Source organism: Panthera pardus, unplaced genomic scaffold (assembly GCF_024362965.1).
Source record: "Panthera pardus isolate Hobbes unplaced genomic scaffold, ASM2436296v1 HiC_scaffold_16, whole genome shotgun sequence".
Taxonomy (NCBI): Eukaryota; Metazoa; Chordata; class Mammalia; order Carnivora; family Felidae; genus Panthera; species Panthera pardus.
The window spans coordinates 140,074,893-140,100,244 of NW_026526721.1; the positions used below are offsets into that span (position 1 = coordinate 140,074,893).

Below are 25,352 nucleotides of genomic sequence, written 5' to 3' on the forward strand. Positions count from 1 at the left end.
CTTTGGTCATGTGCCCACTCCTGTATCTGGTAGTACACCTTGGTGATATGCTTGTAAATCCCCTCCCCCAACCACTAGCACCACATGAAATGAGAAATGGAAATTTTCCTGAGGAAAAGTGAGATGTTTTAAACAAGAAAAGGATCAACACAAAAAAATAACAATCCAATTAAAAGTGAGCAGAAGACATGAACAGACATTTTCCAAAGAAGACATATAGATGGCCAACAGAGGCATGAAAAGATGCTCAACATCACTCATCGGCAGGGAAATGAAAATCAAAACTGCAATGATATATCACCTCACACCTGTCAGAGTGGTTGAAGTCAAAAACACAAGAAACAAGTGATGAATCGGATATAGAGGAAAAGGAGTCCTTGTGCATCCCCTTGTGGGGATGCAAACTGGTATAGCCACTATGGAAAACAGTATGTAGATTCCTCACAAAATTAAAAATAAATTATTAGAAGATCCAGTCATTCTACTACTGAGTATTTATCCAAACAATATGAAAACACTAATCTGAAAAGATATGTGCACTTCTGTGCACTTTATTGCAGCATTATTTATAATAGCCAAGATATGGAAGCAACTCAAATGTCCACCGATAAGTGAAGTGAATGTATAAAAGAGAGGTGGATTTTATATATATATATATATATATATATATATATATATATATATATATGTATATATATACACACACACACACACATATATATACACATGTATATATGTGTGTGTATACATGTGTATATATACACACACATATATGTGTGTGTGTATAATATATACATATGTATATATATACACACACACATATATGTATACATATACATATACATACACACATACACACACACAATGGAATATTACTCAGCCATCATAAGAATGAAATCTTGCCATTTGCAACAACATGGATGGATCTAAAGAATATAATCCTAAGTGAAATGTTAGAGAAACACAAATAGCATGTGATCTCACTCATATGTGCAATTTAAGAAACAAAACAAGCGAGCAAAGGGAGAAAAAGAGAGACAAATTGAGAAACAGACCCTTGGAGCACCTGGGTGGCTTATTTGGTTGAGTATCTGACTTAGGCTCAGGTGGTGATTTCACAATTTGTGAATTTGAGCCCAGCATTGAACTCTCTGCTGTCAGGGTGGAGCCTGCTTTGGATCCTCTGTCCCCCTCTCTTTCTGTACCTCCCCTTCTCACACATACACACTGTCTCTCTCTCTCAAAAATAAATAATAACAAATGTTAAAAAAAAAAGAAACAGATTTTTAATTCTAGAGAACAAACTGATTGTTACTAGAGGGGACATGGGTGCAGAGTTGGATGAAATAGGTGATGGAGATTAAGAGTACACTTACCATGATGAGCCCTGAGTAATAGAGTTGTTGAATCTATATTGTATACGTGCAACTAATGTAACACAATATGTTAAAAAAAACTTGGGGGTGCCTGGGTGGCTTAGTTGGTTAGGCGTCCAACTTCAGCTCAGGTCATGATCTCACGGTCTGTGGGTTTGAGCCCCGTGTCAGGCTCTGTGCTGACAGCCCAGAGCCTAGAGCCTGGTTCAGATTCTATGTCTCCCTCTCTCTCTCTGCCCCTTCCCCACTCACACTCTGTTTCTCTCTGTCTCAAAAATAAATAAACATAAAAAATATATTTAAAAAATTTAAATAAACAATAAAAGGAATTCCATCCAATCAGCAGATACATCAGAGGTAGAATTATGAGGGGTGGCACCTGGGGTGGAATTAGTTTCTTACCGAAGAGATTTTTTTGGCCACATAATAATATAAATTATGCAATCAAGAACTCCAGAGAGAACAGGGGGTTAGTGTTTCTTTTTTACTCTCACTATAAATATTCCAAGCACTTAAAATGACTAATTTAGTATTTTTGATGGTATTAATGAGTCCATTTTTCCAAGCATTTTTTTCTAGGTTGAAAAAGAAAATGGTAAAAAGAGCCACTGCCCTTAGACGGAGCTTGGAAATCTATTTCTCGTCATCAAGGATGGTCTTGTACTTAGAAGTGAATATCATAGAACCCTAGGGTATAAGAGATGGACAGAAACTAGAAATCATCTAGTCTAGCTGTCCCATTTTGGGGATGAAAATGTTGATGCCAAGAGGTTTTATAGACTTCCTCAAAATCCCATGGATAATCCTGATCTTTATGGGATGCAGTATTTGGTTGGAAGTGAATCCAATGTCTCTTTTCATATCTCTGGCCAACTAAGAGAAAACTAATCATTCATTGGCGGTGTCTCTTAAGAGACCTGGCTTTGGGCAATCTTACCTTTTTCTCTTTTTAGTATCATTTATTTATAACACTGATGATATGATACTGGCTCCAGCCAGCCAGCCAGCAAGCCAACCTGCCAGCCGGCCAGCCCATATTTAGTCATCTATCTGTTTAGTATAAAATTAATGCTTCCTCAGGAGCTAATCATAGAAAGGTGAACAAGACACAGACCTTGCTCTTTAGCTTGGATCTAGGCCTCGAACCTATGTTTTCTGACTTCTAGTTTAAGGACTCCATTTCTTACATATGAAAGAAACCAAAAGACACTGACAGTAGAGATATTATGGGGACATGAGCCAAAAGCTTGACTTTGCCTTCACATGGCCTTTTGCCTCTTGCAGTTTTTCTTTCCATTTTAATTGTGCCTAGTGCGATGGGTTAGTTTTCTATACTCTGAGTTACTGGAATGAAAATTTTGGTGAGGATAGACCAAAAAATAATCAAATAAAACTACTTAGGAAAATTCTACAGTGCTGCCCGGGAAAGAAAGGGATGGAAGCGATCTATTTTATTTTTTATTTTATTTTTTAAATTTTTTAACACTTATTTATTTTTGAGAGACAGAGAGAGAGAGCACAAACAGGAGAGGAGCAGAGAGAGAGAGGGAGACACAGAATCCTAAGCAGGCTCCGGGCTCTGAGCTGTCAGCACAGAGCCGCTCAGGGGCTGGAACTCACAAACTTCAAGATCACGACCTGAACTGATCGAGCCACCCAGGTGCCCCTGGAAATGATTCATTTTAGAAGTCCTCCTTAATGCTTTCTGAGATAACAAATGTTCTATCTTATATTACACCTAAAACTTCAACCCTGAATGTCTGTAAAGATTTTGAGACATGGGAAACCTTGGGAGTTCTGTGTGGAAGCCCTGGTATTGCTTTTGATCATGGCAAAAGGGTTGACTCAGTTGTAGTCCCCAGAATCTTAGATCTTTTAACTGTTGTACTTCCACTCAAGTTCTTCATCCTGATCTCTGCCACCAACCACAGTCTAAAGAAGTGGATCCGACACTATGGAGGAAAATGGGACAGCCACGCTGGCCTTTTGTCCATTCTTTGAAAATAATGAGGTCATAGTTCCTGCCTCAGGGCTTTTACATGTGCTATTTTCTCTGCCTGGTAGGCCCTTAAGTCTTCACAAGACCAGCTCATCCGTAACTCAAAGATTACCCACTCAGAGAGGATTCTCTGACTCCTGCCCTTAAAGTGAGCATAAACTCACTGGGATAGATTGGTTTTGAAAATGAAAGCAATTTTCTATCACTTTCTGTGTCCAAACCTCTTAGCTTTCAGCCCTTCCCATCAAGAGGCAGAATCTGGCAGATTTAATCTGGCCAATGGAATGAAACTGAAGTGACATGAGAGCAAGCATGTCCTGCTGGAGGATGACAGGTCATGTGGAACAAAGCCACGTTGGCTGAGTGTAGATCAGCTGATCTCTATACACGTAAGAGACTCAAGCCAAGGTTGGTAGAGCCATTGAGGCAACACGCAGATGACCACTGATAAATGAGTGAGACTTGCTGAGTCTAGAAGAACTATCCAACTGGTCTGCAGCAATAATAAATGCTTGCTTTTTAAGTCACTGGATTTTGAAATAATTAATTACATAGCAATAGCTAACTGGTATATTCACTACTTTATAGTTCTTATCACTATCTAAATTATCTTGCATATTTATTCATCTTTTGACTCTACCACTGTAAGGCAAACTCTTGGTTGGCCCCAACAGCCCAACATGCAAATTAATACATAATAATCGCTCAATGAATATTTGTTAACTGGATAAATAAAAGGGAAGTAACATTCAAGCACCACTGTATGTAAGGTACTTAATTTTTCTCTCTCTTATTTTAATCTTCCCAAGAACCCTGTGAGGAAGGTATTATTATTGCTAGTTTTCAAATGAAAAGCAAAAAAGTTAAATAACATGTATAGGTCGAAAAGTTATAAAAAAAAATTGGAGTTTACTACATGCGTATGTAACATCCATGGACTGATCAAACTGTTTATTGGCCTTAGAAAACATACATTGTTCAGATACACTCTAATATTTTCTGTTGCTATTACTTTTAGTAGTATATAGCTATAAAGTCCTTTTCCTAAAAAGGAGTTATACATGCAAATTAATTGTGTGAGCCAACACTTTACATTTATTGACTCAATCAACAAGTGCATATTTTGACATATTAACTGTGTCCAGCGGTACAACCCATGGGTGCGTCTCAGAACTGCTGTGTTAGAAGACACTATCACAAGGGTAGCTCTCAAAACTCTTGTGTCCTGCTGAAGGGTGGAACCTCAGATCCTCTCTTTCAGGGTAAATGCATCTTCTCTCCTCTTACAGATGTGAACCAGGAGAGTCAGGTAAAACCTTAGGAGTTAGAAAGGTGAGAACAGGGGATAATCTCAGTCACACTTTAAGACCAATTTTCTCTAACCTCATTGAGTATTGGGGTTTTATGGGATATTTTGGAGACAGAAATGTAACAGGTTATAGAAGGTTTATTTTTCCTTTTACATTGGTATATAATTTCCACACTAAATGGAAGACCTCTGAAAGGTAGTTGCTACAACAAGAACAAGCAAGGGACTAAGCTGCTATGGGCCAGACAGAGAACTGGGTGCTTAAATTTGGGGGTCTTGTTTAACCTTCACCAACATCCCATCAGGCCTGCCACTGTAACTATACTGTTTACACTGTGGTAAATGGAGGTTCAGAGAGGTCGTTTGGCCCAAGGTTACACAGCCTTGCCAATATCAACCTGGTAATTTCTTTCCCCTTATCTCAAATGGATACTACAGAATTTGCAGCACTTGTATATGGTTCTCTGTAAATACTCAAATTCTTTTGACACCATCTTTCATTTTGTGTATAGTTTTTGAAAAAAAAAATACCCATCTGTAACAATAAAGGCATTTCATTTTTATGATGGCTATTACCATATGAATAATAGAATTTATGCAAATTTTCAGTTAGAATGTGTGCCTAGTAATATAGAATGTGAAATGTCAGGCTAATAGAATAAACACTCATCAGAACTAGCACCTTCAGAGGTGTTGTCTACTAGAAAATGTCTCCTCCAGGGCAAAAATAATGCCCTCATTGGGTCTCATATGATTCTTGCATTCAAATAAGTCTGACTTTTGCTATATAGTTTTCATTTAAAGTTGCTTTATCCTATTTAAAAACATAGCCATTCGTTTCTGTTTGCCCAGGAGGAAACAGAAAGCAAAGACAAATATCAAGTCAACTAAGCATTTTTGGGGGCCCATATGGTTATTTTAAATAGATATTTGGTTTGAAGAATGGGTAGCATTTGAATCCAGTCCTATTTTTCTTATAACTGTTTTTCCTTGCCAACAGAGTAGAATCTAAACTTATGTACTCATATTTATCCTCCAGCTCTGATGATTTCCTGAATTATTTGCTGTTTGTGGTTTTGATGGCATAGTCTGCAGCCCCAGGAGGTCCTGTTGCAAAGGAGAAAGCTAGGGTATAAGTCAGTTTGATGTGAGAGTTCTGTTTCTCTAATTCAATAAGTCGTTAGCCAGGAGTTTTTCCCTGATTAATTAGCTATTCTTTGGGTTTCTTCTCTCCTGGTGATCACTATTTTCCAGTGGCCGTAGACCAAAGAATCACTTTATCTAAAAATAAACAGGGAGAAAAATGAATGTGTTCACATGTATCAGCTTCAAGAATGCCCCTTTCATGTCAATGGAATGTGGGTTGGAGTGGCTAAAAGACTGAATTCAATTTTTGCTTTAATCCTGATAAAATCAAACACAGTCTAAATATTTTAAACTAAAGAATCAGGGCAAGATGGGGAGAAATACACTGTGTGTTTTTGTGAAATCAGGTCAGCAGCATTGTTGCAAACAAGGGGAGCAAATACGGACAAGTTGGTGTCATATGCCACTGCGAGATTACAAACATCAGTAACAGGGAGCCAGACACACAGAGCAATTGGAACTATGGAAACATTACTGTTCCCAAACAAACTCTGTGCAATTACAAGCCCAGAGAACACCCACAGAGCTCTCAAATGGGGTACTAAAGGAGGTGAGGCTGCTACCTTCTAAGCAAGCAACAATACAAAAGGAAAAACCCAGCTGGGCTGAGCTTGCCCTTCTCAGCTGGCACCAGAATAATATTGCTTGAAGAAAACAACATGAAGCCTGGCAGTTAGAGAGCCACAAATAAAAGCTGTATTATATTAAGTGGTGGGGAAAAGACATCGCCTTTATTTCTTAAGGAAACTACCACGTTTACAATGTTATTAATGACATGTATTATGTCAAAACAATCTGGTTAGCCAGTGTAGAAGTCATCGCTGTATGTGTGCATACAGTAGGATGTTCTCTAAAGCACTGGCATTTCTTGGTAGGCTAGTACCTGTGACTGAGGTCTTACAAGTAGGCTTAGACGTTTGAGGCCATTTCAAGATTTTGCTGATTTTCTGAGTCCTAGAGCAGAACCTCTCAAACTTTATAATGTGCACAATATAATCACCTGAGGACTTGTTAAAATGCAATGTCTGTGTACCCTCCGTGTTGTGTTTTGGCTGCTCTATCCTTCAGGTCAGTCATCTGCAGAGGCTTTCCTTGTCTATTGTGGGCAGTGTTTCTTTCATCCCTGGACTGAATATAGAGAGTTTTAACTAGATGTGCTCTGGTCTGCTTGTAAAATGAGACCTGACACCAACTCCACCAGAACTGATGCCCTGTGGAACTATCTTGTCAGGAGATGTGGTGTGGACAGGGGTTTGCCCTGGTCTTCTGGGGGGAGGGTCTCACTGCACTGGGACTGAGGCAAGCTTGACTGAGAAGGGCAGTCCCACCAGAGTGCAGGAGAGTTGGACTTGGTATAAGTAAGTTAGGCAGCCAATGTCTGCAATGCACTGCTTCCCTCAGGTGTTTATGCTGAGGGGTGGGGGAGGGATATGGCATCAGCCAGTTCCTTTGTTCCCAGAGAGGCATCACCACAAATGTTGTCTTTCAGGAAAGCTTTCTGAAAAGAGTGAATAATCTTTCCTTAGGCTGAGGGTACATTCTTCAAATCACTGTTTCCATCTATCTGCCCCTGGGTTGTTTGCCTGCCTTCTCTTCAGTAGCAGTGCAGTACCCTCCAGTCTCTATCACAGCCAAGCTTACTAACCTTTAAAACTCCAGGCTTTAAACCCTCCTGGTTGCAAGAACTCACCAAATTTAAACCTTCTCATTTTCCAAGTCAATGACTTTGGGGAAACATTCTCCTTGTACATTCCCCTGGGTGCCTCTCTCCCTCCCTTTCTCTCTCTCTCTCTCTCTCTCTCTCTCTCTCTCTCTCTTCCTTTGTAACCACATCTCTCTTCCTGCCACAGCACCTATATACAATCCATTTCTCCCCTAAACCATGTCTCCATGTCTCCACAGTTTCTACCTTTTTTCATGTGGCCTCTTCTCTCGATTTAGTTGTGTAGTTTTTTTCTGTCAGTCTTCAGGTCGATTTCTGGGGTATTTAGGATGATTTGATAGTTATCTAGTTGTGGTCATGGGACAAGATTAGCCTAAGATCCTCCAACTCTGCTGCATGTAGCACGTTCCAGAGACACTCCCTGAAGCACCAGGCCCTGGGCATTACATGACCTCTTCTTCTAAAGCTATTACTTTCAGGAAGAGACATAACTAACTTTTCTAATACACAGAAGAAGGCAGAGACTTAGACAAAATGCCAATATGGAGGATTTTCTCCCAAAGGAAAGAACAAGATAAGGTCACTGACAGACATCTAAATGAAACAGATATAAATAATATACCTGATGGAGAATTTAAAGAAATAATCATAAGAATACTCATTAGACTTGAAAAAAAGAATAGAAGATATCAGTGAGATGCTTACTAAAGAGATAAGAGTTTAAAAAGAATCTATCCAAGATGAAGAATGCAATAAACAAGATTAGAATCATATTTGATGCATTGAACAGTGGGCTGGAAGAGGCAGAGGGCCAAATTAGTGACTTAGAAGACAAAATAATGGAAAATAATGAAGTCAAATAGAAGAAAGAATGAATTATGCAACATAATAATTGACTCAGGGAACTCAGTGACTCCATCAAACATAATAACATTCGTATTTTCAGAGTTCTAGATGAAGAAGGCTAATAAAGGGGGCACAAACTTTATTTCAATAAAAAATTTCAGAAAATGTCCCTAATCTGGGGAAAGAAACAGACATCCAGACCCAGGAGGCACATGGAATTCCCATCAAAATCAACAAAACAGGCCAATATCAAGACATATTATAATTAGATTTGCTAAATATAGTGATAAAGAAAAAATCTTAAAAGCAGTAAGACAAAAGAAGTACTTAACTTATAAGGGAAAACCTATAAAGCTAGCTAGAGATTTCTCAACAGAAACTTTGCAAGCCAGAAAGGAGTAGCATGATATATTCAAAGTGCTGAATGGGAAAAATCTGCAGCCAAGAAGATTCTATCCAGCAAGGCTGTCATTCGGAATAGAAGGAGAGATAAAGAGTTTCCCTAGACAAGCAAAAATGAAAGGTTGACCACTAAACCATCCCTGCAAGAAATATTAAAGGGGACTCTGACTGCAAAAGAGAGACCAAAAGGGACAGAGACAAGGAAGGATCAGAGGAAATCTCCAGAAACAACAACAGAACAAGTAATAAAATGGCACTAAATACATATCTATCAATAATTACTTTGAATGTAAATGGACTAAACACTCCAATTAAAAGACACAGTGTGTCAGAATGGATAAAAAAACAAGACCCATATATATGCTGCCTACAAGAGACTCATTTTAGAACTAAAGGCACCTGCCATTTGGAAGTGAGGGAGTAGAGAAACATTTCTCACCTAAATATGTCAAAGAAAAGCCTGAATAGCAATACTTATATTGGAGAAACTAGACTTTAAAAGAAAGACTATAACAAGAGACACAGAAGGAAATTATACAATCATAAAGAGGACAATTCAACAAGAACATATAACAATTGTCAATATTTATGCACCCAACATAGAAGAACTCAAATATGTAAAACAAACATAGAGGAACTAATTGATAATAATACGATAATAGTAGGAAACTTTACATCCCACTTAAAGCAATGGACAGATCATCTGAACATGAAATAAACAAGGAAACTGGTTTTGATTGACACACTGGACCAGATGGACTTAACAGATATATTCATAACATTCTGTCCTAAAACAGCAAGATATACATTCTTTTCAAGTGAACATTCTCCAGAATAGATCACATATTAGGTCACAAAACAGGCCTCAACAAATACAAAAAGATTGAAATCATACCGTGTACCTTTTCTGACCCCAATGCTATGAAACTAGAAGTCAACCACAAGACAAAATTTGGAAAGATCACAAATACATGGAAGTTAAGCATTCTGCTAAACAATGAATGGGTCAACCAGTAAATTAAAGGAGAAATAAAAAAGTACATGGAAATAAATGCAAATGAAAACATGATGGTCCAAAAATCTTTGGGATGCAGCAAAAGCAGTCCTAAGAGGGACGTATATATCAATACAGGCCTACATTAAGAAACAAGAAAAATCTCAAATAAACAACCTAACCTTACACCTAAAGGAGCTAGAAAAAGAACAACAAACAAAGTCTAAGCCAGCAGAAGGAAGGAAATAATAAAGATTAGAGCAGAAATAAATGATATTCACTAAAAAAAGTAGAACAGATCAATGAAACCAGGAGCTGATTCTTTGAAAAAATTAATAAAATTGATAAACTTCTATCCAAGACTTATCAAAAAGAAAAAAGACCTAAATAAATAAAATCACAAATAAGAGGGGAGAAATAGCAACCAACACCACAGAAATGAGAACAATTATAAGAGAATATTATGAAAAACTATATGCCAACAAATTGGACAGCCTGAAAGAAATGGATAAATTTCTAGAAAGGTATAAATTACCAAAACTGAAACAGGAAGAAATAGAAAACTTGAACAGACTGATAACCAGGAAATAAATTGAATCGGTAATCAAAAATCTTCCAACAAACAAAAATCCAGGGCCAGATAACTTCCTAGGGAAATTCTACCAAACATTTGGAGTTAATACCAATTCTTCTCAAACTATTCCATAAAATAGCAAAGGAAGGAAAGTCTCCAAATTCATTCTACGAGGTCAGCAGTACTGTGATACCAAAACCAGATAAAGACTCCTGTAAAAGAGAGAACTACAGGCCAACATCCCTGATGAACATTTATGCAAAAATTCTCAATAACATACCAGCAAACTGAATCCAACAATACATTAAACAAATCATTCACCACAATTAAGTGGGATATATTCTTGTGTTGTAAGGGTGGTTTAATACTCACAAATGAATCAACATGATACATCATGTCAAAAAGAGAAGGCGTAAAAACCATAAAAATCATTTGAATGGTTGGAGAAAAAGCATTTGACAAAGTACAGCATCCACTCATGATAAAAACCCCAACAAAGTAGGCTTAGAGGGAACATACATCAACATAAAAAAGCCTATATATGAAAAATCCACAGCTAGTATCATGCTCAGTGGTGAAAACCTGAGAGGTTTTCCTCTATGGTCAGGAACAAGGCAGGAATTTCCACTCTCACCACTGTTATTTAGCATAGTGCCAGAAGTCCTAGCCACAGCAATCAGACAACAAAAAGAGATAAAAGGCACACAAATAGGCAAAGAAAAAGTTAAACTTTCACTATTTGTAGATGACAGAATACTCTGTATAGAAAACCGGAAAGATTCCCCCAAAAAACTGCTAGAACTGATAAATGGATTCAGCAAAGTCTCAGGATACAAAATCAATGTACAGAAACCTGTTGCATTTTTATACACCAATAATGAAGTGGCAGAAAGGGAAATTAAGAAGACAATCCCATTTACAACTGTACCCCAAATAATAAGATACCTAGGAATAAACCTAATCATAGAGGTGAAAGACCTAAAGTCTGAAGACTTTACAGCACTGATGAAAGAAATTGAAGAAGACACAAAGAGATGGAAAGAGATTCCATGCTCATGGAATGAAGAACAAATATTGTCAAAATGTCTATATTACCAAAGGCAATCTACACATTTAATGCAATCCCTATCAAAATACCAACAGCATTTTTCACAGAGCTAAAACAAACCATCCTAAATTTTGCATGGAACCACAAAAGACCCTGAATGTCCAAAGCAATCTTGAAAAAGAAAAGCGAAGCTGGAGATATCACAATTCTGGACTTAAATTTATATTACAAAGCTGTAGTCATCAAAACACTATGGTACTAGCCTAAAATTAGACATAGAGATCAACAGAACAGAATAGGAAACTGAGAAATGAACCCATAACTATATGGTCAATTAATCTTCAGCAAAAGAGGAAAGGAAAGAATGTGCAGTAGAAAAAAGACAGTCTCTTCAACAAGTGGTGTTGGGAAAAGTGGACAGCAACGTGCAAAAGAATGAAACTGGTCCACTTTCTTACACCAAACACAAAAATAAATTCAAAATGGGTTAAAGACCTAAATGTGAGACCTGAAACCATAAAAGTCCTAGAGCAGAACACAGGCAGTAACCTCTTTGACGTCGGCTATAGCAACTTCTTTCTAGATATGTCTCCTGAGGGCAGAGAAATAAAAGCAAAAATAAACTATTGGGACATCATTAAAACAAAAACCTTCCACACAGCAAATGAAACAACAAAACTAAAAGGCAACCTATGGAACGGGAGAGGATATGTTTAAGTGACATAACTGATAAAGAGTTATTATCCAAAATATATAAAGAACAGATACAATTCAATACTCCAAAAACAAATAATCTCATTTAAAACGGGCAGAAGACATGAACAGATATTTCTTCAAAGAAGACATACGGATAGGTTGCCAACAGACACATGAAAGGAAGCTCATCACTTACCATCAGGGAAAAACAAATCAAATCTACAATGAGATGTCACCTTAAACCTGTCAGAATGGCCAAAATCAACAACACAAAAGCAGCAGGTGCTGACAAGGATGTGGAGAAAGGGGAACCCTCTTGCACTGTTGGTAGGAATGCAAACTGGTACAGCCACTCTGGAAAACAGTGTGGAGTTTCCTCAGAAAGTTACAAACACAGCTACCCTACAATCCTTCAATTGCACTGTTTGGTGTTTACCCAAATAATACAAATATACTAATTCAAAGAGATACATGCACCCCAATGTTCGTAGCAGCATTATCTACAGTTGCCAAATTATAGAAGTGTCCATTGATAGATGAATGGATAAAGAAAAAGTGGTATATGTGTACAATGGAATGTCACTCCGCCATAAAAAGAATGAAATCTGTCATGTGCATGGGTGGAATTAGAGAGAATTATGCTAAGCAAAGTATGTCAGACAGAGAAAGACAAATACCATGTAGTTTTACCATATGATTCGCTAAGTATGGGGCATTTAAGAAACAAAACAAATGAACAAAAGGGAAAAAAAGAGAGAGAGAGAGAGAGAAACCAAGAAACAGACCCTTAACTATAGAGAACAAACTGATGGTTACCAGAGGGGAGGTGGGTGGGGGGACGGGTGCAATAGGTGATAGGGATTAAGGAGCGCACTTGTGATGATGACTGGGTGTCCTTATGGAAGTACTGAATCACTATATTGTACACGTATAATAATATTATACTGAATGTTAACTAACTGGAATTTAAATTTAAAAAAAAATTTTAATGCAAGTTTTCATTCAGCAGGTCTGGGGTGAAGCCTGACATTTTGCATTTCTAAGCATTCCCAGGTGACCCCGATGCCGCTGGCATACAGTGAGAAAGGAGGAGGGCAGGTTTGAACGAATTAGATTGCATACTTAGGATGTGGTGGGATAAGAGGAGGGACTTTAATTAGCATTGGATGTGTCTATTGCAATACGAGATAGAAACGCCTTAGGCTTACTTGCAAAAGATTCTTTTCTTCCCACTGGGCATAGAAGTTACACAGAAGCAGAATTTGGTTATATACTTGTATCTTTGAGTGAGAAGAGACCTCAGAGATCAAGAAGGGAAGCCTCTTGACTTCCCAGCTGGTGCTGTTTCCAGAGTCCAAAGAGTTCCCCACTTCATGTCAGGATCACTGTTAACAAACTGTCTCCCATCCCGTGTATTAGTTTCCCGTGGCGGCTCTAACAAATGATCACATGTGGGTTTAAAACAACAAAAATGCGTCCTCTTACAGTTCTGTAGGTCAGAATTCCAAAAGCCTTATTACAGGGCTGAACTCAAGGTGTCCACCTGACAGAGGAAAGCCATGCTTTCTCCAGAGGCTCTATGGGAGAATCCACTCCTTGCCTCTTGCAGCCTCTTGTGGCGGCCATCGTTCTGTCATTTGTAGCCACACCACTCCAGTCTTCAAAGCCAGTACCTTCACATTTCTCTCTGCTCTGTCTTCATGTTGCCTTCTCCTCTGTGTGACTGTGTGGCATCTACATCTGTCTTTCTCTCATAAAGACACTTGTGATTGCATTTAGGGCTCACCCAGTTATCCACAATGGTCTCTCCACCTAAAGACCCTTAATCACACCTGCAAAGACCCTTTTTTCCCAAACAGCATAACCGTTACAGTTCCCAGGGAGTAGGACCTAATATCTTTGGGGGCTTTTATTCAGCCTCTCACACAGACAGCCAACTACTGCATGATTCACCAGGGGTGCCCAGAAAGATTTACCGGCATGGCACGGTAAATTAACACAAGCGGTCCCAAGACAAGTGTCTTCTGAAAAACTGAGATAGTCATTCATGTAGCACTGGGTATCGGTGCAGATCAATTTCTCAGATGCACATGAAGACTTGCTCCATTTGTAAGGCGTTCATAGATGACATCATGTGCAATGGAATTTGGGTTGTTGGGCATTGTATCTGCACAGCTTGCCTCTTAGATCCCATCTAATGAGCAGTGCCCTATCTTTCCAATCACAAACTCTTCCTGCAGGACAAGAAAAACCTTTGTTGTTGTTGTTTACATTTTTAAAATGTTTATTTGGAAATAATTATAGGTACACAGGAAATCGCAAAGAAATGTGCATGCAGATCTCCCGCACTTAGCCTGACCCGATGTTAACACTTCGCATCACTATAGTCCAATATCAAAACCAGGAAACTGACATGGATATAATTCTCATAGCTTGTTCAGAAGATTCCTATTTTTAACTGATTACCGGCAAAGGACTTTTTAATTTCTTATATTTGTTTTAGAAATAAGTGGCCAGATGCCATTATTAGAGCCTGTTTCAGCACACAATCAAAGATGAAATACGTGCTCTGGTTTAGAGGTCTAGAAAAGCTCTCGCCAGGAGATGGCACCTTAAATGTATGTTATGAAGCTCATGATCTAGGAACTTGGAGAGCTTGCTTCTCATTCCTGCTTCCCAGCATTTCATCTGCTGCAATAGAGCAAGTAATGAAATAAATTTAAAGGCATGAATCCAATATTATATTCCTCTTAGAGTTGTTTAGTTGTTTACACGTAGAGTTAGAGCTGTTATGTGACAGGGTTGTGATTTTCATAGTGGAGCTTCGTGAATTGTAATGAATTGTAAAATACTTTTTAGGGCAGGTTGCTATTTTCTCTGAAAGAGATATTATACTTTCAGTGTTAAGGTCTCATGCACTTTTCTTTGTGTCACAGTTTCCACTTGTGGTGTTGTCAGCCTCAGGACTGGAGAAAGCACTCAGGGAAAAGGTCAAAATGAGGCAGCCTAGAAGGAGAAGGCTCTGGATACAGCACTCTTCACAAGGGGTCAAAACCTGGGGAACTTTTGGGGGCCCAAGATAACAGCAGCTGACTAACTCCAAATCTCTCCAAACATCCTTGTAATTTTACAGACCAACAACAAAAATAAGGTTATGTAAATCTAATGCCCTTGGTTTGAACAAACTCTACATTACCTGAGGGCAGAAAAACAAACTTTTCTTCCAGCTGGGTGAGAGGGCGAGCAGGGGTCCTACTGTGTGAAAGAAAAAAGAGGGAGATTGAACTAAAACCATCACTATGAAAAAGAAAGATACGGGAAGTACAGCAGTAAAGAAGAAGTCTTGCCTCTTGGCAGGTCCTTCCCTGACTGAAGGAAAAAGGCTGGGTGTGAATTGGGCCTCAGGTGCCAGTTCTAGAAAGGCAACACCTGTAGGAGAGGTGTCCTTTTGAGACTACGGGGATGGAAAAACAAGATGGGCGGTGGGCCAGGGGAGAGATGAAATCCTTTGAGGCAAAAGAAAACCCCTCCAAATAAAAAAGACACATGAACCCTTCTCCTAATGCCTTAGGCCCCAGGTTGTGGGGGAAACACCTAAAGGGGAGCTCTGGAGCACTTTCACCTCAGAGTAGTGCCGTGTGGAACCATGCTAGAACCTGAGGCAACAAGAAATTTCAGCAGTATTGATCCTGTCTATAAATTTTGATATTTTGATCATCATGAATTTTTATGTTCATTCTGATTTTTTTCAAATATTTCATTGAAAAATTTATTTTGATTACTGAGTTTTTTGGTGCCTCCTTAAATTGTATTCTTCTTCCCTCACCTTCCCCCTGTTCTGGTCCTGCCTGGGGGGTCTCCTAAGCAGAGGCCTGGGGGCTAGAGCTGTCACCAAGGGCTGCCATGGGGGAGACATACATTTCTAGACTTCCAGCTCTCTGCAAATGGTGGTGAAGCAGCTCTGGGAGCTCCCAAAGTTGTCTGAGAAAGAACCGTGAGTGCTGGCTTTAGGATGGGAGAGCCCGCTGACAGATTGGAGGGAGGTGTCCCAAAATAGTGAAAAGGGATCAGTAGAGATCTGGGGGCAGAACTCACAATGTTTGCCACAGAGGCCATTTTCCAATACTGATCTTTCAAAAGCTCCTTAGCTCAATCGGCACACCAACCTCGCTATCCTTACGTACAATAGTTCTCTTGACTCAGCAACCTGTCACTTCAGTCATAGTGACAGACGTTTACTATCAACACACTCACCCAGAGGGTCTCCTGACCTGGAAGGAACGGTTGTTCACAACAGCCGACTGGGGCAGGGCTGACAGAGGTGACCCTCGGAGAACCAAGTCCTTGTGTGTTCTTTCACAGACTTGATTGGAACCACTGACCTAGATGAGTTATAGATTCTTCTCTCTGTTCTTTCTGTAGAGGATCTGGCAGGGTCAAGAGGATGAGTCAGCACAAATATAGGGCCATTATTGGAAAACACATTCAAAGTAAATAATAGACTGGAAGTAGATAAAAGGCATAATCTTTGCATTTGGAAATTGTCATGTATTTTCTATTTAAACTCTCTGTAGCTTTTCTCTGTAGAAGACCATGAATCAGTGAAGATAACCAACAAAAATTCCCCTACCCTACACACAACCACAGAATTTGAGGAGAAACATAATCAGATATTTTTTTCTAGGAGTAAATGGTACATTGGTATATGGCATACCATCAGAAAAGTGAAAAAATTGTAAGTGTGCGCTTTAATACATATTTACAAAATTGTCCATATATGACCAGCCCTTAGATCCAGAAGCCCCCTCACCCCCCCCCCCCAGTAAGCAGCCTCCCCAGGCAATTACTCTCCTGATATCTAAGCCCATAGATTGTTAGCCTGCTTTTGTATTTTATATAAATGAAATTGGGCAATATGTAGTCTATTATATCTGGCTTCCTTTGCACACATATTACGATCATGATATTCTTGTTGTTACTTGTTTATCATTGTTGCTGTAAAATATTCCCTTTTGGGAATATACTCCAACTTATTTCACTATTTTATACTTGATGGATATTTGGGTTGTTTTAGTTTGGGGCTGTTAGTTTGATATGCATGGCTGCTGTGAACCTTCTTGTGCATGTACATTCTTGCATTTTAGGACATGTCTGGGATCATATGAAGACATTCCTCTGGGTTACGTATAGGAAGTAAATTGATAGATTTCACAAAGCTTTTTCAAAGTTTGTATGTTTAGGAGCAGAATTGTATATGTACAACTCAAGAGACTGTTACTTGAAACAGGCAGAATGTCTCCTCCCATGGCATAAGTGTATGGCCATCCTTGACCTCAAATTCCATTTTTAGGAGAGCATTTGCTAACATGGTCCTCCCTTCTACTAGTCTAATTACAGTGTATCCACTATATTTAACTTTTCTCTTATTAGGCAACTTAAAATTATGACTTCTCCTGTACATGGACACATTAAGAATCCATTTTCAAAACTGAGGACAGCAACATAGCAGAGGAGTTTCTATTCTGTTTCTAACAGGCATGCTGGTAATCCCCAAATCTTATCTGTTCTTCTTGCTTTAAATACTAGATACTAGAGGGGCGCCTGGGTGGCACAGTCGGTTTGGTGTCCTACTCTTGATCTCAGCTCAGGTCGTGATCTCAAGGCTTGTGAGCTTGAGCCCAACATCGGGCTCTATGCTGGTGGTGTAGAGCCTGCCTGAGATTCTGTCTCTCCTTCTCTCTGCCCATCCCAGCTTGTGCTCTCTCTCTCTCAAAATAAATATATAAACTTAAAAAAACTAAATACTAGATATGAGAAGTTGTGCTCACCTATTCAGAACTTTCCACTCTTCGTATTTTTAATCTATTGTGAGGTCTGACATGTCACCCATGTTTTGAGAGTAGTTTTAAAATTTTTTGCCTGATTGTAAGACTCAGTCCAACTAGATCAGATACCGCAAGGAAGAATCTGGGAATGGCTACTTTCCAAAATTGATTTTACGATCAGGCAAGATTTGAAAACAGTGCAAAAGAATATTACAAATTATTGTATATTTGGTAAGCTCAAACCAATTGTGTGTATAGAGTCATGGTTTCTGAGGCTTCTTATAATAAAAAAAGAAGGGTGCCTGGTGGCTCAGCTGGTTGAGCATCTGACTCTTGATTTGGGCTCAGGTCTTGATTGCAGGGTCATGGGATCGAGCTCTGTCTTAGGCTCTTTGCTGAGTGTGGAGCCTGACTGAGATTCCCTCACCCTCTGCTCCTCTCCCCCACTTACAAACATGTGCATACTCTTTCTCTCTCTGAAATTAAAAAAAAATACTTGGGCATCCAAAAAAGTCTCTGCATGTGTGTGTGTCTATGTGTGTGTGTCTGTGTGTGTGCATATGAGTGTGTTTGTGTGTGTGTATGGGACAAATTACTAATTCCTCTATCTTCTGTTCCTCAATATTACTGGTCATTCATATAGTGTTTTCTTTCATTTAACAGATATTTATCGAGTGAGCACAAAGAACCATGTTTTTTTAAGTTATGCGTAGTATGATTTCTGCCTGAAAAATTCTAGGTATGACACTCACCGAAGTAACTAAATCATAAGGCATGAAGATATTGTGTAAACAAAGTGCTATAGGAATTTTCATAAGGGGAAAATTATTCCTACCCACTTTTTGCCTTTTCTGCCTCACTTCCACCAATTCCCCATACACACCAGAGCAACAGTTGCTAGAGGTCACTGGGATCCATGTTTATCATTACCACTTATTAAACAGGTAAAGTTAAACGGTGAAGTTGACATTTTATGAAGTTCAAGATGGAAAACAGGAGTGAGAAGAGCAGATACAGTGGTGATTTGTTAGCTTCCCACTTAATTTTAAGCTTCTGCAAAACACAAAGTGGTCTATATACCAATAGTATGTGTGTGTGTGTGTGTGTGTGTGTGTGTGTGTGTGTGTGTGTGTGTATGTGTGTGTGTGTGTGTGTAACAGTGTTTGGAACATAGTAGGTGATGAGTGAATATTTTTTCAATGAAGGATGAAAAGATGTAGTGGAACTTAACTACATTATTGATGATTAAGTAAATTTGTATCACTCAAAAATGAAACTATTCTTTGACCCTATAATTGCATCCTTGAAGAAGGAATCTGCAAGAGGAAAGTCACTATTTGGCATGTGGGTAACGTGTAGCAATGCAGGTATCTCTGAATTCACTGAACTCATTGAAAGTGAGACGTAGAGTTTAACAATTGGTTGGACTTAGATTCTAGAGTCGGAAAGAACTTAGACTTAGTCTCCCCCTGCCCCTTATTAACTGAATGAACAAAGGTTTTAGTTCCTAATCTGTTCAACATGGTTAACAACAATAATTTCTATGCTCACAGGATTGTTGAGAGGGTTACATGAGGCTATGTGGGAAAAGCTCATTGAATGGAACCTGAGACATGGTACCTCAAATAAATAGGGACAGCTTACTGTTAGCCTAATCCTATGAGTTAGGAATTTTCCTGCCGTCTGTTGGAATACTGGCATAAGGAAAGCCAGTATCTTACGATGACCAAAACATCAGCAGTGCCCTCTGGAGCTGTGCCACATTCAACCTACACATCCGTATGTGGCAGCACTGACTGAGCCACTTGTCACGATCGTCGTTATTATTAATGTTAATCTATTTCTTCAAATAGTATCTTTGGAAGAGGACAGTATCCTAAATATCCCAAAAATCTGGTGAAGCTCCTTTTTACCTTTTAATAAACTTTATTGGGAGAAACTTAACATGAAATATTTATAATATAGAATATACGATAGAAACCCAAGTCGCCCTTAAACTAGATTCTAGCTATTCATAAACAAATACATGGCCTGGAAAATAATCACTGGAGTGATGACATGGGGTTATAGACAGTTGTTTCTAATTTTAAAACCGTACATTGATTTTTGTGATAATATTTATGTAATAAACACACATACTTAAATCAATTTATATCCATTAGCTATGAAGGAACTTTCATCAGAAAGTCATTTAACAACATAGGAAACTTTTTTTGGAGACGTATTTTAGAATAAAAATGGGAGGGGTGCCTGGGTGGCTCAGACCGTTGAATGTCCAACTCTTGATTTTGGCTCAGGTCATGATCCTAGGGTCTTGGGATCAAGCCCCGTGTTGGGCTCTGTGCTGAGCATGGAGTCTGCTTAAGATTCTCTCTCTCTCTCTCTCTCTCTCTCTCTCTCCCCTCTCTGCCCCTCCCCTGCTTATGCATGCATGCTCTCTCTCCTGAAAAACAAAAAAAGAAGAAGAAGAAGAAAAGTGGGAAAGACATGGGGATATGATGGAAGGAAAATGGGAATTTAGGAGCAGTGGAGATGAATGTACAGAATAATAAGATGTTAAAAAGATGATTCTTTTTCAAACCACTGTCTTTTTAATGTTCAAGTAATTTTATGGTACAGAATCTTTCCATTGAATTTTCTTATGCCTTACATTGTCAATCATCAATTTTTAATAAAAGTTCCAGGAAGGCCAGGTGGCTCTATGTACTACATGCGAGCCTAAGGGAATAGAAATAATCTATTTTCAGAAGAGCCTTTACCTGTACTCCTCTGGGATGGTTTCTTCTTTGCACATTGAGCTGCACATCTTTGCCCTCTTGACATGCTTCCTTGTACTGCTAGAAGCCAGAGTTTGTGCTTGGCTAGCATACTATTTCAATTCTATCCTGTTTTCCCACATTGCCATCACAGAATAGCATCTTTGCCTCTCAAAACAGTTGAGCTTGTTTTATGAACATTTTGAGAAGAGCTTGTGACATTTAATGTTCTCCATCATTAGATCTATTAATTCTTCTTAGTTGCTGGAGAAGGATTAATTTGGTTAGCTGGGAATAGACTCAGTTCTGTTTTCCGATTATTGAATTCATTTCACCCAGAAAGCTAGAGGGGTCCTGCTTTAAGAATGGAATCACTGGTTCTAACGATTTTGTTTTGGAAAGACTCTGGCAATAAGAACCAAGCGATCCTGTTCCTCCGCTCTTGGCTTAGCCGTGTGTAAAATTCGTCATCTGAATTGAATTATTCAGATGGAAGAAATACTCGTAATAAGAAGATGGTTCACCTTGTTCACATTAATGACGAAATAAACAAGGTTACATCATTTGTGGCCTGTGGCGTCCTCAGAGGACGTCTGCATGTATTGTATCCATGAGAACCCCCAACACGGTCAGGTTGGTATGTGATCCCTATTTTAATGGTAAGAAAGATGAAACTCAGAGGGGCAAATGCCTTTTTAAGGGTCATGGTACTAGTGAGTGGCAGAAGCTGGACCGGAGCCCAGATTTCCTGATTCTAAGCCTGCCATGCCAAGGTCAGATGTTAAGTGATAGGGAGTTAACAGACATAAATAAACTATATTTTGGCCCATTTGGTTGAGATCTTGAACCATGACCTAAATTTGCCTTTTTTTTTTTTCCCTATGAGGCATTTCCATCTCTCCCTGCCCCACTTTCTTGAGAATGTAAATTAATCTCCACTAATCTTGCTGAGTCAGCAGGCAGACTAAAATAATCACTGAGAGGAATGTACTCTCTTCATTTATCTTACTGGGGAGTTAATTTTGGAGACTTAATTATCAGAAACACTGTCCCTTTGCGCTTGTGGTCACTTATGCAGAGCTGCAAAACACAGTCAGTTGGTCTGATTTCATTCCCTGCTTGTGTGGATCTGGAATTTGAGGCCGGAGGGAGAGCACTCAGGGACAGAAGTTTAGGCTCTAGATGTTGGGAACTTTTCTTAAGTTGCTTTTCTACACCCAGCGGTTTATCCCTAACTTCTTATCCTCCCACCTATAAGAAGAAAATTGTTACAGACACGCACACATATTTAAGTTGTTTGCTTCACATCTCTTCAAAGCCTATCACAGAGAGTGTGTGTGGGAGTGGTGGGGGGTGTCACATTCCCGAAAGGTCTTAAATTTAAGCTTTGACATTTTATCCAAATGAAAATACCCAGATAATTTTATGGTGCAGTCATTGAAAGTGTGGGCTTTTTAATTTTTTTTAATGTTTTTATTTATTTTTGAGAGAGAGAGAGAGAGAGAGAGAGAGAGAGAGAGAGAGAGAGAGAGAGAGACTAAGCGCGAGCGGGGGAGGGGTAGAGAGAGAGGAAGATACAGAATCCAAAGCAGGCTCCAGGCTCTGAGCTGTCAGCACGGAGCCCACACAGGGCTCGAATTCATGAACCAGGAGATTATGACCTGAGCTGAAGTCGGATGCTTAACCGACTGAGACACCCAGGTGCCCCAAAAGTGTGGGTTTTAGAGTCCGACTGCCTGCTTTCCAATTCTGGCTCCCCCTCTTAGCACTGAGCTTTAGGCAGCTCACAGAATTTTTCTGTGACACATCACCCTTACCTGTGTAATTGGGATAATAATAAGTACCTTATGGAATTGTTGAGGGTGCAATGAAAATATATCTTTTAGGCACTAGAACTAATAAGCATTGGCTGTTATTATTTGTGCGTTAGAGTAAAAATGGCAATTTGTAAACTGTAAGGACTTGAAATATACTGCAATTTTATAAACATGGTAAGGCATTTCACCAAAATTGTTGATGTATTGAAATCCTCAAGAAATGGAAGTATTCCTTCTTTTTGCTAAAGAATTCCTTCTTTGAAGCTTACTGTGGATTCCTGTCTATAGACATTTTTTTTTTGAGCATATAGATATTCCAATTTGAAATCAAGTAACATTCACAGGAGGGATTTAAGCATGAAATAATTTTAGTCATAGAATGTATTCTAATAGCTACTCTAGGCCTTCTCCTTCATTCTGCCAATGTCCTTTTGTGGAGCCATTGATTCCCAAAGTAAAAAATTAACCCTAAGGGCCAGTTCGGGTACCTTGTTGTCATGTTTTTCTCCACCATTCTACTCACGAATACCAACTGAGCTCCTCTAATTTTACCACCACTAATCTGGCACTTAGGTATTTCATTAGGCCTTAAGGCTTATGATTATATACCTTTTCTCCTTCTCTAGATTTTAAGTGCCGTTAACGTAAGAATTCCCACTGCAATCCCTGAGTCTACTTATGCCTCTGACTCCTGAGCCCACAGGTATTGTCTCTGTTTTACCTCTGTCACTCCAGGGGCAAAGGTCAGATGCCCTGCCCATTTCCTTAGGAGATCCATCGAAAACAGGCATTTCATGAGTTTCAGAAAAATTTACACATCATTTTGGGGAGGGGTGATTGTGAGTAGCCATACTGTTGGGAAGGAATATGACCCTCATCTTTTCTCTCCACCATGCTGCCGCCCATTCTTCCCTTTCTAGAGTGCCCTTCCAGAGTTCCAGATTCTTCTATCTGCAGCATTTGAGGTCTTTCCACTTTTGTTCGGTGTCTTCAGGGACAGTCAATTCCTAACAAGTAATTTGGGGAAAAACATTTTCTCCAACTTCTTATTGCTTTGGTTTTCCCAGAGCAGCAACTAGCATTTTTGGAATCCATCTACAATAAGCATTCAATAAATGTTGCCTAGTGATAGAAAATGCTTGTGATAGAAGCAACTGTGATAATTGGGGGCAGATAGTGAGAGTTTCTTGGAGAATCTGGGAAGGTTCTCTCTTGGGTATGGGATCGTACCTCCTTGCTATGGATTGAATGTGTCCCCTCATTTTGTATGTTGAAATCCTAGCCATCAAGGTGACAGCATAAAAGAGACCTCAAAGAGCCCCCTTGCTCCTTCTACTATGGGAGGTTACAGCAAGATGGCCGTGTGTGAGGAAGTCGGCTCTCACCAGACACAAAATCTGCTGGTGTCTTAATCTCAGACTTCCCAACCTCCAGAACTGTGAGACATAAATTTCTGTTGTTTATAAGCCACCCCAGCCTGAAGTGTTCAGGTAGAGCAGCCTGCTGGGACTAAGTCACCTCCCCGGCAGGATTACACAGTAAAGGGATCTGTTCTTACTCATAATAGTGGAAGCATTTTAAGGAGAGATGTGTTCTTAAACTGGCCACTCCCACTTCTCTAAGAACCTCAGAGCTGATAATCACTGGAAAGCTTATGACTGTAATCTCAAGCCTGGGAAATACCTAGAAGAGTATGTTTCTCTTAACCTTAACTCTCACTGATGGTGTGGAAAGGTCATGGATATTAAAGAATCCTGAATTTTCACTCCTATCCAAGCAATCTGACTGCAGCCTCAGGGATAAGTGAAAAGCTCAGTAGTACTCCCTGTGTGTGGCAAGCCAGGTTAGGTTTCTCCATCTTTTCCCTTGCGACAGGGCAAAGTGCAGAAGGTTCCCAGAACCCGGAGAGCAAAGACAGCCCGTGTTCTTCATGAGAACAGCTGATCAGAGGTAAGTGCTCTCTGGTTTCTAGAGGAGAGATCCTTGAAAAGGCTAGAACTCTAGCCGACAGGCCCAGAGAGGAGATGTTGTCTACTCATGATTCAAGAGGTTCAGGAGGTAAAACATTATCGAGCTGGAGGTAGGAAACACCAACTCTCCATACAAGAAGGAGCAGGACTTCGGGCTCAGGTATGGACATGAGCTCTGCCTTAGCACGTTGTAAGCAGAATTAACAGCACAAATACAGATCTTCCAGTTAACGCTTGAGTGAGTTTTTATAAGTTGATAGAACAACCGGATCATAAATGTTGGAGGATAGCATAGACCAGTGTTACCCAAAGGGTGGACTGCAAGATATTTTAGGGGGTATGTAGTCATCTTTTAAACTTTTATACATTTGCATTTACTAAAATATAAGGAACCTTAAGAATGAGTGCATCAAACCTGCGGTTTCAGGCACAGGCGGCAATCCCCTTCTGCAAATAGTAAGAACTTGAGATGATGCGTTCAAGCGTGTCCAGAATTGTTTCACGACTTTGATGACTGACATTTTCACTCAAACCATGTGTAATATAGACAGTACAGATGTTATAGACTGCTGGTATGGATTTGTGTAGATCAAACTTCCACACTTACCATCACACATTTTTCAGGGAGGCAAGAAAAGAAGGGGATTGGACTATTTAAAAAACGTGATGGTGCGTGAAGAGCCAAATTTAGGACAGTAGGTTTGACAACCACTTGGTGGAGATATTGCAGAAGAGATTCAAGCACTAAATGGGTAAAATGGACTTTGAGGTCCCTTTCCTGCTGGAGAGCGTATACTCTTATGGGACCTGAAGAAAGGGACTTTATAAGGAAGTGATAACATAGCAGGTGTCAAAGAATACAGAACTTTCTTAACATTCCTATAATGATGGGGACTGGCACTTCCTGGGCAGGGGCTAGTTTTCTTTAGCT

At 39.4% G+C, this 25,352-nt stretch overlaps 1 long non-coding RNA gene across 1 annotated transcript in view; it reads left to right on the plus strand.

The window, feature by feature from the left end:
- The first annotated feature begins 24,252 nt into the window (after positions 1–24,252).
- LOC128777333 (uncharacterized) overlaps positions 24,253–25,352 on the plus strand; it is a 157,352-nt gene continuing 156,252 nt past the window's right edge. Inside the window, exon 1 of the long non-coding RNA XR_008422609.1 lies at positions 24,253–24,401. This is a non-coding gene — a long non-coding RNA (uncharacterized LOC128777333). The remainder of the gene's footprint in view (positions 24,402–25,352) is intronic.